Raw genomic sequence first — 15868 nt, forward strand, 5'->3', positions numbered from 1 at the left:
ATCTGACCAACTGGAATTCATAATTCATATTTTCTAGTAATCAGGAATACCAAGGAAAATTTCTGAGTAGAAATTATGGTCTTTTACATACTACTAAGAGGATGCTGGTATTATATTATTAATATTTCCTGAAGAAAAAATAGTATTTAAAATATTATGTCTTAATGAAAATGAAGTAGCTGATCTTTTTTTATTTATTTATTTTTTTTACCTTTTTTTTTTTACCTTTCTCTTTATTTCCTATTAACTAAACTGGCATCTTAACCTCTTTTTCTCTCTTTGGCTTAGAACCCTTCTTTCTTGAACTTTCCTTCACTTTTTATTTTTTATTTTTATCATATAAGTAGTAATAACTATTCTCTCTTTTTTATACACAGTATTTAATTTTTTGTATTCAGTGGGATGTCATGCACCCAATTGTCACACCAAAGATAAAATTAATACAGTACATTCTGATTATTTACCTTTTAAATTGACCCTGAATCTCTGTGTGGCCAATTGCAAATAAACAAGTACACAATTGTATATTCAGGAAGGACTATGTATCAGTTTTCTGTTTCATACAAGTATATATTTGGTTATAAAATCAGTTTTGTGGTAGCTTAGAAATTGTCTTCTGTTACAAAGATAAAGAAAGGGCTGAAACTGGTTTGGCTCAGTGGATAGAACGTCGACCTGCGGACTGAAAGGTCCCAGGTTCGATTCCGGTCAAGGGCATGTACCTTGGTTGTGGGCACATCCCCAGTGGAGGGTGTGTAGGAGGCAGCTGATTGATGTTTCTCTTTCATCGATGTTTCTAACTCTCTATCTCTCTAACTCTCCCTTCCTCTCTGTAAAAAATCAATAAAATGTATTTTTTTAAAAGATAAATTAAAGGTAATGTTGTCTGGACAGAGATAGATGAGTATCTTTATTAGGTTTCTCTTATAATTATATAAGGCTCAGTGTATATAGATGTATATTATAATTTTTAGTTTTTAGGTAATAAAAAAGATGTAACTTTTTGAGGGTATGTGTACATTTTTATAAAAATTACATAGAAACAATGATAAATCTGAGGTTTTCTTAAATCAAGTATGAAAACATGCCATAATTTATTCCATTAGAATTTTTTATATAAGGTTAATATTTTAGAATTGTATATTAATAATTTATGTATCTGTAAACATTTTAGGAAACAAACAGCCTGATTGTAAGATATTCGTTATTTAGACTTCTTGCTTTCAAAAAGATAAAATTATATACATTTTTACTTTTTAGGACTCACATAGAAACACTGTTATAGGCTATGGTGAATATGAGTAATGTACTTGACAAAGATGGCAGTAGAAGGTAAAATAATTGATATAGTGTACATTTCTGGTGTTGACATGCCTAGTTTATATGACTAAAGGAAAGCATTTAGTTGTAGGAGATGTGAACAAAGATGATTCTTAACTCTCAAAAGGTGGGGGATTTGAGTCCTAAACACACAATTATATTTATTATACTGTGGCATACATACATTACATTGTTCAAAGCTGACATCTTTGCCTTCCTGGTCCAAGCTGCCACCACCTCCTGTTTCCTATCTTTATTAGTTGTACCAGAGGCCCAGTGCATGAAATTTGTGCACTCGGGAGCAGGAGGGGCAGAGCGTATCCCTCAGCCTGGACTTTGAGAGGGCACAGGCTAGTCTGAGGAACCCCATTGGTGCATGATCAGGGCCAGGGAGAAATGTGGGAGGTTAGCCAGCCAGAGAGGACTACGGAGTGCTCAGCTCATCTCATCACCCCAGCAGTAGGCTAACCTATCGGTTGGACCGCCTGCCCCCTGGTGGTCAGTGCACATCATAGTGACTGGTCATCTGGTTGACTGTCCCCTGGTTGTCAGTGCATGTCATAGGGAGCAGCTGAGCTGCCTTAGCATATCATTAGCATATTGTGTTTTGATTGGTTGAATGGCTGACCAGATGACTGGACACTTAGCATATCAGGCCATTATTATATAGGATTACCATCTTCTAGTTGTTTAGGCCAGAAATCTAGCTAAAATAATCCTTCATTTCTCTCCTTCATTTACTTCTTATAACTGATTACCAATCCTATTCTTTCTGCTTTACAAATAAGCAAGTATATGTATGTACATATACAGTTGATTGTCATTTGTGTAGTTATATTTTGTAAAGTCATAAATTAGTGAACACTGAATGAAATGTGCGAATACTGAATCATTGCTCCTACAGGGTTAGGTTCCTGTGATTGGTCACAACATTTTTGTCAAACAATTTAATAAATAACCTTAATTTATCTATCTATTTAAAGATACTTTAATATATATTGTTTATATATTATTGGTTCATTAACTTTGAATTCATAGCCAATAGCACTATAACTCTTGCCTGAAGATTATCTTAACACAGGGGTCCTCAAACTTTTTAAAGTGGGGGCCAGATCACGGTCCCTCAGAGAGCTGGAGGGCCGGACTATATGAACTACTAATTCCTACTGTAACACCTCGGCTGCGCTCACTGCCCAAAAAACCTGGCGGGCCGGATCAGACTCCTCTGCAGGCCGCATGTGGCCCGCGGGCCGTAAATCTTGTACTCATCAGGCCCATCATAGCTGCCTTGTTCTTGGGGACACTAAATAGTGCTTTAGCACTATTCTTGGAGGCCATTTTAATCAGCAAAATTATAAGCTAAAATCACAGTGAAAAAAAATGTGGCACAATCAAGTCATGAAAAGGACACTTGTATACAGTATGAGAACTGAAACAAGGCAGAGTGTTACCTTGTGCGACCTCAGCTGAGATGGTCAAATATTTTGTTCCTTTGCACTTGTTTCTCTGAGTAGCTGTGAAAGTGCCGCAGGTGACCTTAGGGTTACAAATAAGTTTTAGCGGATAGGTGAATTAGCAAATTTGGTATCTGTGAATAATGAGGATTTACTGTACGTTTTTCGACTCGCTACACTCTGTCCTATTGCTGCGTCTTCTCATAAAGCCCCTTAGCTTTGGACAAAGTTACTGAGACATTTAACTGGTTTCTTTTCAGTTTATTTCCACCAAAACACTTAGTGTACTTCCCAAAATATAGCTTTAATTTTCTATTCTCTTGTATAAACACTTTAAATTATTTTATATGACCTTTTCCGAACTGGTTTCTTTTTGTGTACACTACGCAAATCCACCCAAGAATATCTGAGTTTTCTCTGCTTTTCATCCTCTCTCTTCCACCATTATTTCCCTCCCCCTGACTAATTGCTCTTTAGATTGTAGTTTACATATCACTTTACTCCCAATCTTGTGATAAGGAAACCTTCATATGTACCTGTATTTCACTCTATTCCTTTTATAGTTCCTGTATTTAAGTAGTCCCTTTCTTTTGTAACCCTGCTTGATTGTTCCTCACATAACTTACATCATCTGCCATTGTGTGTGTGTATAGTTGTTTTTGTTTATTATGTATCATCACTGCAGAGATTTTATGTTTTCTCTGCCGTATTCCCAGCTTAGAATATGTTTTCTCTGCCGTATTCCCAGTTCACAAATGCAGAAAATGATTTAAAGAAAAAAGTGAGTCTCATCCCTGTACAGTTTCATATTGTTTCCCATGCGGAGCTATAAACACGTCTGTAAGCAAATTGTTTCTTTATTCTTCTAGAAACTTGACGTGCATATTTTATATATGTGTATGTATATAATTTTTTGGCACTCTGATCATTAGAAAAAAATTAATTTATATTTAATGAGTGAGGCTGACTGCTTTATCATATACTTAAATTACTTGTATTTCTTTTACTTGGAACTGTCTATTCCTAATCTTTGCCCATTTTTCTGCTAGTTATATTTCATGACTTTTAGGAATGTTTGTATGTATTTTATATATTTATATTTAATTTATGGATTTAAATAATAAGTAAATACATCTTTTGTGATATACATGGAAAATACATTTTCTGATTGCCATTTTTCAAGGTCATTAGAAGACAAATTGTTAATTTTAAATTTGAATTTATCAAATCTTTCATGGGATTTTGTTTCAAAGTTCCACTGTACTATAATATAATTTTTTAAAAATTATTTGTTTCTTCTAATGTGTTTGACAAGTTCATTTGTGGTTTTTAAAATATTTGAGTCTTTGACCCAGCTGTTATTAGGGGGAAAGTTAGGAATTCACTTTCTCTACTGGCATTATTCCTCTTTCCAATAGATGTATTTTTCACTGTACCTGTTATTGAATTACACATCCTTTTTCTCTTCTAATCTGATGATTTAAAATGCCATCTTTGACATATACTAAGTTCCTCCCTGTTTCTCTATTTGGTGATTTATTGTTTTTGTTTTGTTCCATCCTAATACCACATTTTTAATTACTGTAGCTTATTATTATTATTAGGTTTTTAATATTTTATAAGCTATCTTTTTTTTCTCTCTTTATTTTTTTGTTTGTTTTTTTGTTAATTCTCACCCATGATATTTTTTCCTTGATTTTTTTTATATAGTTTGGAGCACAGTTAGATAGCTGTATTTATTTACATTTTTCAAGCATACCACTTTTACAAAATGGATTAGAAGGTTTACCTTAAACTAGACAATTACAGAATCAGATAACTTTTATTGACCACTTATTTTATAGTCATTTTACTAAACCAAAATTAGGAGGTCAATAACATTAAAAGGCACATGCTGTTTTTTAAAAAAACAAATCTATTTACTGTTATGATACGACATACATCCAAAGGCATATTTATGGTGTCATAAAATAATTGTACAGTGAGAGCAGATAGAAGAGTTGCACTGGATATTTTAAAGTGAAAGGGAGGGGGAGAGACCAAGAGAAAGAAACATCTATGTGAGAGAGACACATCATGATTGCCTCCTGCACTGGCTGTTCATGGCTGGCTGGGGTGGAGCCTGCAACCAAGGTATGTGCCCGTGACCTCAATTGAACCCAGGATCCTTTCAGTCTGCAGGCTGAAGCTCTGTCTACTGAACCTGCTAGAACTCTATCTATCTATTTATCTATCTATCTATCTATCTATCTATCTATCTATCTATCTAAATTTCCCGAGTTATTGCACATGGCTCTTCACATATGAGCTTTAGAAACAGCTTGTTGAGCTACTGAAAAAATCCAATTGTAATTTTTATTGAGATGTTTAATGTTATAAAAATATTTTTGGAGAAAAATATACTGTCTTCATAGATGCAAAAGGCTTTAGACATTACCTTATTAAATGGATTTTCTAGTATTGATTTAGTCTTGTAATTTTGGAACAATCCTAATTGCTCATAATTGGTTATTCTTTTAATTTGATGAAACTTATATGTTGCTAAACCAAAAAAAAAAAAAAAAATTAACTTCCATGTCTAAAAGTCTTTTTTTTTTTTTTTTTTTAAAGGGTTTAAGCCACTGCTAGCAAATAAAGAGACCTGTCTTGGGACATAGAGTGTACACCACCAGCAGTGTGGCTAGATAGGAAAGACATGTCCATCATCCCAGAATTTTGCAGCATTTTTAAACATCAAGTGGGCAGGCGACAAATAAGTAGTTCTGAAAGGTTTTACATTAGCTATAGGTGAGGGGGATGGAAGAGAGTAAAGCAGTGCTAATTCTGGGAAAACACCAGCAAAGTCCACAAGGAAGAAGTGTCCTCCCCTTCTGCTGTAATTTTAATTTAGAACATCTCAGAATTTCGTTTTTGTCATTGCTAATATTTTACTTAAGATTATTTTATCTATTTATAAAATTAATTATAGTTGTGTTATTTGTGATTTTTTAAAATAGAACATTTAGAAAGTTTTTCTTTGTTCTTATATAACTTAAAGGACATTGAAATTATCTCATTATAGGATTTATCCTCAATATTCTATGGTCAATTTTGAAGATTTTAATTTTCTTGGAAAACCATAGTCTCATACTTTGCTACTCCTTTATTTCTCATAATTTTTGTTAATATTTTCAGTTATTAGATAAGGTATTTGCCTTTATAACTTTTATACTATATTTAAACGTCGATTAACTGAATTATTAACTTTAAACAGCTATTTAATGAGTCCTGGCTTTAAAAGTTGAGCTCATCAGAGTTATACTTTCTCATACTTGACCTCTTCTCTCCCTTTTTCTCCTGATATTTTGTCATGTTATTTATTTATTGCCAAGATTATAGCATTTTCATTTTATTCTATATTCAAAATTTCTTTAGTTTTAAACCAACTATAGTTACTTAAAAATTGATTGATTCTCATGATTAGGCTTCTGTTTGTCTCTTGTTTGACATCTGTTCAATCTTCACCTTCTCCTCCCCTAAGATATACATGTTTGAAATACTCCTCAAGTTGTTAAATATATGAAAATGATTCTGTGACCTATATTTGCATGTCATAAACAGATCATAGTCTTTGGTCCTTCTTTGCTTCTGGTGCAGACATTGCTGTACCATTTATTATTATTGCATTGCTCCTAGTCCTGTGCTGTTTCTAGTGTGGCTTTTACTTCTGTAGAAGTTCCCTCCTCTCCATATTTCTCATGAGCTCTCTGGCATACTTTTGAACTTGCTGTTGCTTTTATCTTTTATCACCTTTTCTTTTATCTCTCTGTGTTTCTCTCTTTGGGAGAAAAATAAGATAGAAACATAGAATTGGATAGAAGCATCTTTGCTGTCTCTTTAACTGGGTATTTTTACCCGTAGGATACTTGATAAGATTAAATCCTTTTTACTTATGAAACTAGGTTGATTTGAAAGCCTTGCTATTTCTCTCTACATATGTGATAGGGCAGACTTTGTCCCAAAGGGCTTAGGTATAATGATTCCACTATCCATATCAACCAGACTTTATCATGACAATCTACTGAAGATTATGGAAGGAAATTTCTTTTATTACTCATTTAGAGAAATTTTCAATATTTTTATATTTTAGAATGAGAACTTTATATATATATATTAGCTTTTTATCACTTAGTAAGTTGGAACTCTAATTTCTGAAATATATGAAATGTTGGTATCTTTTTTTTTAAAATATGTTTTTATTGATTTGAGAGAGAGAAAGGGAGAGGGAGAGATAGAAACATCAATGATGCAAATCATTGATCGGCTGCCTCCTGCACATCCCCTACTGGGGATTGAGTCTGTAACCTGGACATGTGCCCTGATCAGCAATTGAACTGTGACCTCCTGGTTCATGAGTCAACCCTTAACCACTGAACCACACCAGCTGGGCTGTTGGTATGTCTTCGTTTTGTTTTTTTTTCTTCAAGAAATATTTATTGAATCAATATGTGAATACATTTATTTAAGTTACATTTATTCTAAATAGTGTGTTATGATTTTGCTGGAAAAAAGTTAGAGTATAATAAGTTTTTAAAGTTGATTTAAAAATTTTTTTTAATTGTCTAAAGTTTTACATAAGTCTCCTTTTTCCCCAATTGCCCGCCCCGTGCCCCCCACCCCCATCTCCCAAGCCATTTCTACTCTGGAAAGCCCCCACTGCCCCAGTGTCTGTGTCCATTGGTTAAGGTAATATGCATGCATATAAGTCATTTGGTTGCTGTCATCTCCCCTCCCCTGCCATTATGTCTTCTTAACTTAGATAGTATTTTGGTTCATTCATTAACACATATAATATTGAAAGTTACCAGTATTAAGTACAAGTAAGCTTAGAATGGGTTGACAGTATACTTTTGTGATACATTTATGTGAATGGACTGCTAAATAAGTGAATATTTAGGGAGTAAAATCGTGGGGAAAACTTGGACTTTTCTGATGGTCATTTCTTTGCCATCTTAAACCAACCAAAGGGAAAACACTCCCAAAACTATAAAACTAAGTATCAGAGTCTTATTTGTTATTTCACACACACACACACACACACACACACACACACACACACACACACAAAACAAACAAACAAACAAACAAAAAGCTTGAAATATATATATAGTATTGTTTGAAAGAAACATTCTTTGTAGAAAAATACTACTTATGGTTTAAAGTTTTATAGTCAACATTAGTTGAAAGAGAAATAGTTTAGATAAAATGAACATTATTGTGAGAAGTGAGGTTGAACTCTTGATTGCTGTTGAACCTTTTTCTGAAATTGGGTTTATTTTGATTATTTTGGAAAAGTAGTTGATTTAAAATGAGTAAGCATTAAGAAAAAATAGTTACAGATATGGCAAAGGAATAATGTAATTTAAATTTAACATTTTATACAGTTCTTAAAATTGATATTTTTATTGCCTCACCATAAATGTAGCCAATACTTTTTTATATTAATCAGACCATTAAGAGAATTGGTTGTTTATTTTTGTGTTGGAGGTTTTGGTAATTATACTTCAGTACTGTACTGCACAATTGATCTATTTTTGAAAAAGTTTGCCTTTACAATACTCGTTTGCTCATACTGTTTAGAAAACTATTGTGCCTCATTTTCCTTTTTCTTTGAATTTTATCTGGTTTTCCATTTAAGCTTTCATTCAGAAAATAAAGTTTAATTTTACAAAATGAGGATATAATTATTTGGTAGCATTGTTTTGCTAGTTTTACAGTGTCAGCAGTTTATTTAACTTCACATAGTATATCTGTTTACTGCTATTTTAATATCTGTAAAATATTATTTATATCTAATACTCAAAGTTGATTCTCAAATTTTGAGTCCTGATGGCAGGTTGTTCCCTGGAGAAGGTACAAGAAATTAAAAAGATCCAGCAGAGCTGTAAACACTTCCAACAAGATTATTTTTTTCTACTTGTTTATTGTTCTGTGTCTCTTTCTTTGATGTTACCTGAGTGACTAACTGGAAGAGAGAGTAAGATTTTTAGGAGGAGATCTAACTTCTCCTTATCCTTATTCTGGAAATAAGTCTTTGAATTTGCAAAGTCTATAATATGAATAAATTGTATGAGAGATTATGAATACTTATAAATCCAAATGAACTTTTTAATAATGTACTTATACATTTTATTTTACAAATGAACCCTCTTTTGTAGGCATATTTAACTGCAATTTCTTAGGTGTTTTAAATGTATTTTTCTTAGCTAAATTGGTAAAAAAAAAAAAATTTAATCACTAATTTTGTGCAAGCAATTATGTAAAATAATTTTATATATACAGAAAATTAGAATCATTTGACTTTCTGCTTTAAAATTATGTGGGCTTTTGAAAGGAAGTGGTTTATTTGAGTGAAAAAAAAACTAGTTCAGAATGTTCTCAGATATCTCTTAAGATTCTCTTTGAATATACACCTACACTGGAAAAACTGAAACACTAATTGCTTAATTTAAAAATAATTTGCTACAAACTCAAAACACCTTATCTTCATAACAGCCAGACCATATTTGAATTTCATGAATGTTAAGTGCAGAGTTTTCTTAATTTCAATTATGTTTTTTTGACCATATAAATTGTAATCAGATTACATCTGTTTTAATGTACTTGCTTTTTTTTAATGTATTTTTATTGTTGCAGAGAGGAAGAGAGAGGAGGAGAGATATAGAAACATCAATGATGAGAGAGAATTATTGATTGGCTGCCTCCTGTATGCCCCCCACTGGGGACAAGCCCAGGATCTCCTGGTTCATAGGTTGACACTCAACCACTGAGCCATACCGGCTGGGCTGTACTTTCCTATTTCATTCCAAGGCAATTATAAATCTTTTAAAATATTTTTTGAGTGCTTGGTATTTTAGTAAGGGATAGAAAGGAAGGAAAAGACAAAATTCAGTTTAGTCAGGATTTATTGCATGTTTACTTTTTATCAGAAAATTTGTGGTAGCCATTGAGAACATAGATTTAAGTCACAGACTTTCCCCTAGGCCTAGGGCTTTATAGTAGTCCTTCAGGGGTTAGGTCTGATTTAAGAACAGTACCCGATACAGCCAGGCGTTTTCTCACTGAACGTGTTACCAGTTTCTTTTTGTTGGCTATGTTTATAATCTGTGCCAGGAGTTGCTATCTCTCAAGGGAAGTGAATTAATAATGTTGAATGTAAACAATGTGTCAGACTTTGTATATGTTTTATTTGGTCATTATGAGACTGTAAGAAAGATTGAAGAAACTGAGGCTCATATAAATAATTTGCCTTAATTCCATATGACATGAGGCAAATTGTAACTCAAACTGAGTTCTTTTGCACTCCAATGTCCTTTTCATTATATATTACTTGTAACAAAATTTTATGTTAAAATGATTTGACCTTGTTTGTTTTTTGTTAAGTATCTTAAGCATAAATGCTGGTTTGTTAGGGAAACCAGCTTTTTTATTAGTGAGATATGTAAAAGCTAATTTGAAGTATTTTTTCTGCTAGTATTAAGAGACTGACATTCTGCTGAAACCGGTTTGGTTCAGTGGATAGAGCGTTGGCCTGCGGACTGAAGGGTCCCAGGTTCTATTCCAGTCAGGAGCATGTACGTTGGTTGCGGGCACATCCCTAGTAGGGAGTGTGCAAGACAGCTGATTGATGATTCTCTCTCATCGATGTTTCTCACTCTCTATCCCTCTCTCTTCCTCTCTGTAAAATATCAATAAAATATATATTAAAAAGAAAAAAAGAGAGACTGACATTCTTAGAGAATGAGTATCATTTTCTAAATACTTACACATTAATAGTCCTAAGAATTGAAGTCCTTTTTTAGGTTATTTACTTTTATTCAGTTTGTAGTCTTGATTCCTTACTTAAACAACAGTTCTGGTTGATTTAAAATCCTGAGTAATTTTTTATAGTTGCTTGCACAGTGCCATTTTAAACACAAGATTCAATAATTAATATATTTACATTTATTGAGTTTATGTTTGTTGAGTAAAAGCAGAAAATTCAAATAAACCAGTGGAAGGAAAACATATAACTAATTTCATTAGGCAGAATTAACTACTAGCATTTTGATGCTTTTAAGAAATAATAGTAGATCCTATTAATGAACACTTAACTTCACACAAAATATTGTACTTAACTTTTATATCTGTTACCTCATTTAATATTCAAAATATAATTTAGAGTAAGGATTATTTTTATCTTAGTTTTATAGTTGGAGACTCTGATGCTCAAAAATGGCTAAATATCTTGCCAAAGGATAAAAAACTAGCCAATGGAACTAACATTCAGAATAAAATGCTTCTAAAGCAAAGCCCTCCTCTCTTTAATACTTTATGTGTTTTTCACATAGACAATGTATTTAAAAAAAAAATGTGAACACTTCACTTTTTAAATCCCTTTTAACGTAATCATGACCTACTTACAATTTTTAAAAGAAAACTTGGTAAAATTTTATTTTTAATTGTGGTAAGATACACATATATATTGTACCATGTTAACTTTTTAAGCATACAGTTTAGCAATCTTGTGTATATTCACCTTGTGCAATATGTAAAAGTTCTGAAGGGTAACTTAACAGTTTATACTAAAACACCTAAAAATGCCCATACCTTTTCATCTTGGACTTTTTCATCTTGCAAAACTGAAACTCTATACGCATTCAGCAACTCTTCATTTTCCCCTTTGCCAGCTCCTAGCAACCACCCATAGACCTTTATATATATATTACCAACTAGAGGCCCGGTGCATGAAATTCATGCACTCGGGCAGTGGGGGGGGGAGGGCGCATCCCTCATCCTGGCCTGCATCTTCACACAGTTTGGGAGCCCTCGGGGGGTGTCTAACTGACAGCTTCGGCCTGCTCCCTGCCCAAACTCACCAAAATATTCTGAATGGGGAATGGGCTTAAGCTGGCAGTCAGACATCCTTAGTGCTGCTGCAGAGGTGGGAGAGGCTCCTGTCACTTCCACTGCATTTGCCAGCCATGAGCCTGGCTTCTGGGAGCTCACTGACCACCAGGGGGCAACTCCTGCATTGAACGTCTGCCCCTGGTGGTCAGTGTGTGTCAGAGTGACCGGTGGTTCCACCGTTTGGTCGATTTGCATATTAGCCTTTTACTATATAGGATAATTTTAGGTTTCATAGTACTGTAGTCCATTATTTCATTGAACCCAACACCTATTATAGGAACTTTAGTTTTTCAATTTATTATTTTAAAAAACTTCAGTAGACATTTTGTACATTTGTGCATTTTAAAAATTATTTTTTAAAAGATATTTTACAATAGTATTGTTAGAAAAAAAGCATGGGTATTTTTAAAGGTTTTAGTACACATTGTGAAGTTACCCTTCAGAAAGATTGTAGTAATTTACTTACAATTTATTGTTAATTATAATAATAGTGATAATCTTATAAAGGGTATTATATTCCACTCCAGGACTTTATATTCCTACTGAAATTTTCATTAATAGAATGGATAGCAGTCAAAGATGCTTTATGCAGTTTTTGGGAGTGGGGTGGACTTGTGGTGACAGTCATCTAGTATATGTCCCTGGAAATTGTATCCATGGTGCATGATGTATGCTGTCATAGGTTGGCAGTGTCTAGAATACCATTTATGAGCAAATCATACCTAACTTAGAAGATTGTGGGTGCAGCAAAATAACCCATGTGATGCAGTTAGCACAGTGTGTGGCACATAGAAAATTATCAACAAGTGATAACTGAACTTAATTCAAGAAGTATCCTTTTATTACCACCCAAGGAACAAGTGCTATTAAAAAGTGATTATATTAAACTCTAATGAATTGAGGTACTTAATAGTAAATGACTTCTACTGACTGACTGTTTTGGGCTTTAAAAAAAATCACGATTTTATAAAAAATAATACCCTTGGGGATTATCCTCATTCTTTGCTCTTAGCCATTTAAAAAATAAATTTTATATTTATTGTTGATGTTTTATTTGTATATGTTTTATTTGGTCATTATGAGACTATGAGGATGATTGAAGAAACTGAGGCTCATATAAATAATTTGCTGAAAGTATTACAGATGTCCCCTCCTCCCCTTTAATCCTCTCCACCCTGATCCTATCCCCTCTCCATACCTTCACCACACTATTGTCTATTCATGGGCCACACATATAAATTAATTGGCTAATCTCTTTCTACCCCCAGCTTTCCTCTGGAATATGTCAGTCTGTTGCATGCTTCATTGTCTCTCAATCTTTTTTGTCAGTTTATATTGTCCATTAGATTCCACATATAAATGAGATCATGTGATAGTTGTCTTTCTCTGACTGGCTTATTTCACTTAGCATAATATTCTTCAGGACTCTCCATGCTGTCTTAAAGTGTAAGAGGTCCTTTCTTTTTTACAGCTGCATAATATTCCATTGTGTAAATAAATATACCACAGTTTTTAATGCATCTGCTGATGAACTCTTGGGCTGTTTCCAGATCTTAGCTATTGTAAATAATGCTGCTATGAACATAAGGGTGCATATATCCCATTTTTAACAACCTGATGTAGATTTTTCTGTGTTATAGATGTTAACCTTTTATTAGTTGTACGAGAGGTCCAGTGCACGAAATTCGTGCACAGGTAGGATCCCTAGACCTGGCTGCTGATCAGAGCCAATTGGAGCCTTCCAGCTGCTGACCAGGGCCTTCCTTCGTTCCGTGCCGCCTTCTGGTGGTTAGTGCATGTCATAATGAGCGGCTGAACTTCCAGTCAGTCCAACTCCTGAGGGGACAATTTGCATATAGCCTTTTATTATATAGGATGCATTGTAAATAATTTTTCCAAGTCTTTTTGTTTTCTTTGCTTAGTCCTTTTTATAAAGAAAAATTTAAAAACTTTATATCACTCTCATTTATAACTTAACAGATGAAATAAATAATAACAAACCTCAACCTCTAGGTTATACCTATTTTTGGGAAAAATTATTATATTCATTTTTACACTTAATACTTAATTCTTCAAAATTTATTTTTGTTTAGAGAAGTGTCAAACTTTTTTAGATTTTCATTAGAATTTTAAAGATGCACCAGTGTGTATGTTATGGCAGGTAGTGTGGAAGAGGATGGTAGCTTTCAAATAGATCCATATTTGCATCTGACTCTATCATTTACTATCTGGATGATATCGGCAAAATTGCTGAGACTTGGTTTCTTTTTCAAAATGGCAGTAACGTCTACTTCAAAGTTATTTTTTTTATTTCAAAGTTTTACGATAACTTATCCTTTAACCCAGCATTTACCATATAATAGTATCTTAATACAATGTTAGTTTCCCTTCATTTTACTAATTGCTTTAAAAGTAATTTTAAATTATTAAATAATTAAATATTTCTGGATATTAAATAATATTGGGTATTACCAAGTCTTTAACCATGAATGACTTTTGGTCCCATATATATAAATTCAACATGATGTCTAGAGATATAGTGTATGACTTATTCAAATATGTTTACGATTATTCAGGTACAGTAGTCTCTTCCTGTCCTTAAGGTCTTTGAGAAATGTTCTTTGAGAAATTCTCAAGGCAGAATTTAGGAAAGAAATTCAGAACTAGGTTGAGGTAGGATTAGGTTGAATCTGTGTAGGTCTTTGTGTGTATCCATGTGTGAGTATTTTATAGTCACTAAAATAACAGTGAAAATGACACCTAAATAATGAAACTATTAGTGAAATTTAATACCTTTTTAGATTTTGTTAATACAGTTTAATTTTTATTTATCATTTGTTGCTAGTTGGATCCCATCTTAAAATTTTCAACTTTCTTATAAACTTTTCTTATTTTAGCTCATGTGCATACTGTGAGACTTTTATTTTTCCCCTGTACCTTTTCCTCTGTTCAATTCAGTGTTTTTCTGATTTTATGACTAGAAGTTGCTGAGTCTCACTGTTAGTATCCACTGGAATTTGGAAGTGCACATGTACTGTGTAGACTGCTAGGGTTTATATTCCAGCTGAACCACTTAGCACTTTACTTAACACCCTGTATCCCAGTTTCCTCATTTGCAAAATTAGGATAATAGTTCTTATTTTCTAGGGTAGTTGTGATATTAAATTGATATTAAATGAAGTATATATTAAACCATTTTAGCATTTCTTGACCCCTAGTAGCTCATTAAATTTAGGTTATTTTGTATTGTTGAGATATTTCTCAAATATACGTTCTTAGTTTTGCCCCTAATAACATCAAGCCTAATTTAAGACGTGACAGATTAACATCTTTTGTGAGGGAGATGCTCAAGGGTAGGTAATTGCAGGGGATAGGGGTTTAGATGAGATCTCTTAGGAAGAGTGTATAGTAAGTGAAACGGGAGGCCTAAGGAAGAATGGTGAGCAACATGGATATATTTGTGTAGTATTTTTTAAAGGGTTTGATTATATACAGTTTCAGTAAAATAAAAAGGTTTGATTTTGTAGGCTGCCCTCTTTCTGGTCTAACAAAAATTTTATCTTAGCACTAAATATTTACAAATAATATGTAAATGGTTTCTCTCTCTCTCTTTTTTTTTTTTTTTTTTTAAGAAAAATGATTAGTGGCACAGTATTGCCTTTATTCCTAAACTCTTGAATTCCTATTGATATAGAATGGTCATAATATCATAATTAAAAATTATTTCCTACATTAGATTATAAATTGTTTATATACTACCTCAAGGTATATAATCCAGTCTAATATACAGGTTGAGGTTTGTTAATCCAAAGTTTATTAATTTTTAAAAATTGCTGGCTCAGTTATAGTTATAGAACATTAAACTGATCCTAGTGAATCTTTTGGGGTATAAAGTTTTTTTCTTCTGTAGGATATGGATGCCGCATGATGGATTTGATGAGGCAAATTATGCAATAAAGGATGTTTTACAGTGAAAAAATAATTCTTACTGAATAAATCACAGTGCAGCTGTAATTTCTAAGGAAGTGGTTTACTCACTATAGCCTGTTGATGTACTTTCTGAATGTACATCTGGTAACTAGAACTTAAATGTATAGTCAGATTCATTGAAATGATTTCATATTTGAAGTCGTTTTTCACTGAAAATTTAACAATGATTTCTTTGA

General features: G+C 32.9%; 1 protein-coding gene across 2 annotated transcripts in view; it reads left to right on the forward strand.

Moving 5' to 3' along the window:
* Positions 1-15868, forward strand: part of HBS1L (HBS1 like translational GTPase) — a 70484-nt gene that overhangs the window by 13844 nt on the left and 40772 nt on the right. The gene's annotated exons all lie outside the window — the stretch shown is intronic.

Source organism: Pipistrellus hanaki, assembly GCF_964339955.1.
Source record: "Pipistrellus hanaki genome assembly, chromosome: 7".
Lineage (NCBI taxonomy): Eukaryota > Metazoa > Chordata > Mammalia > Chiroptera > Vespertilionidae > Pipistrellus > Pipistrellus hanaki.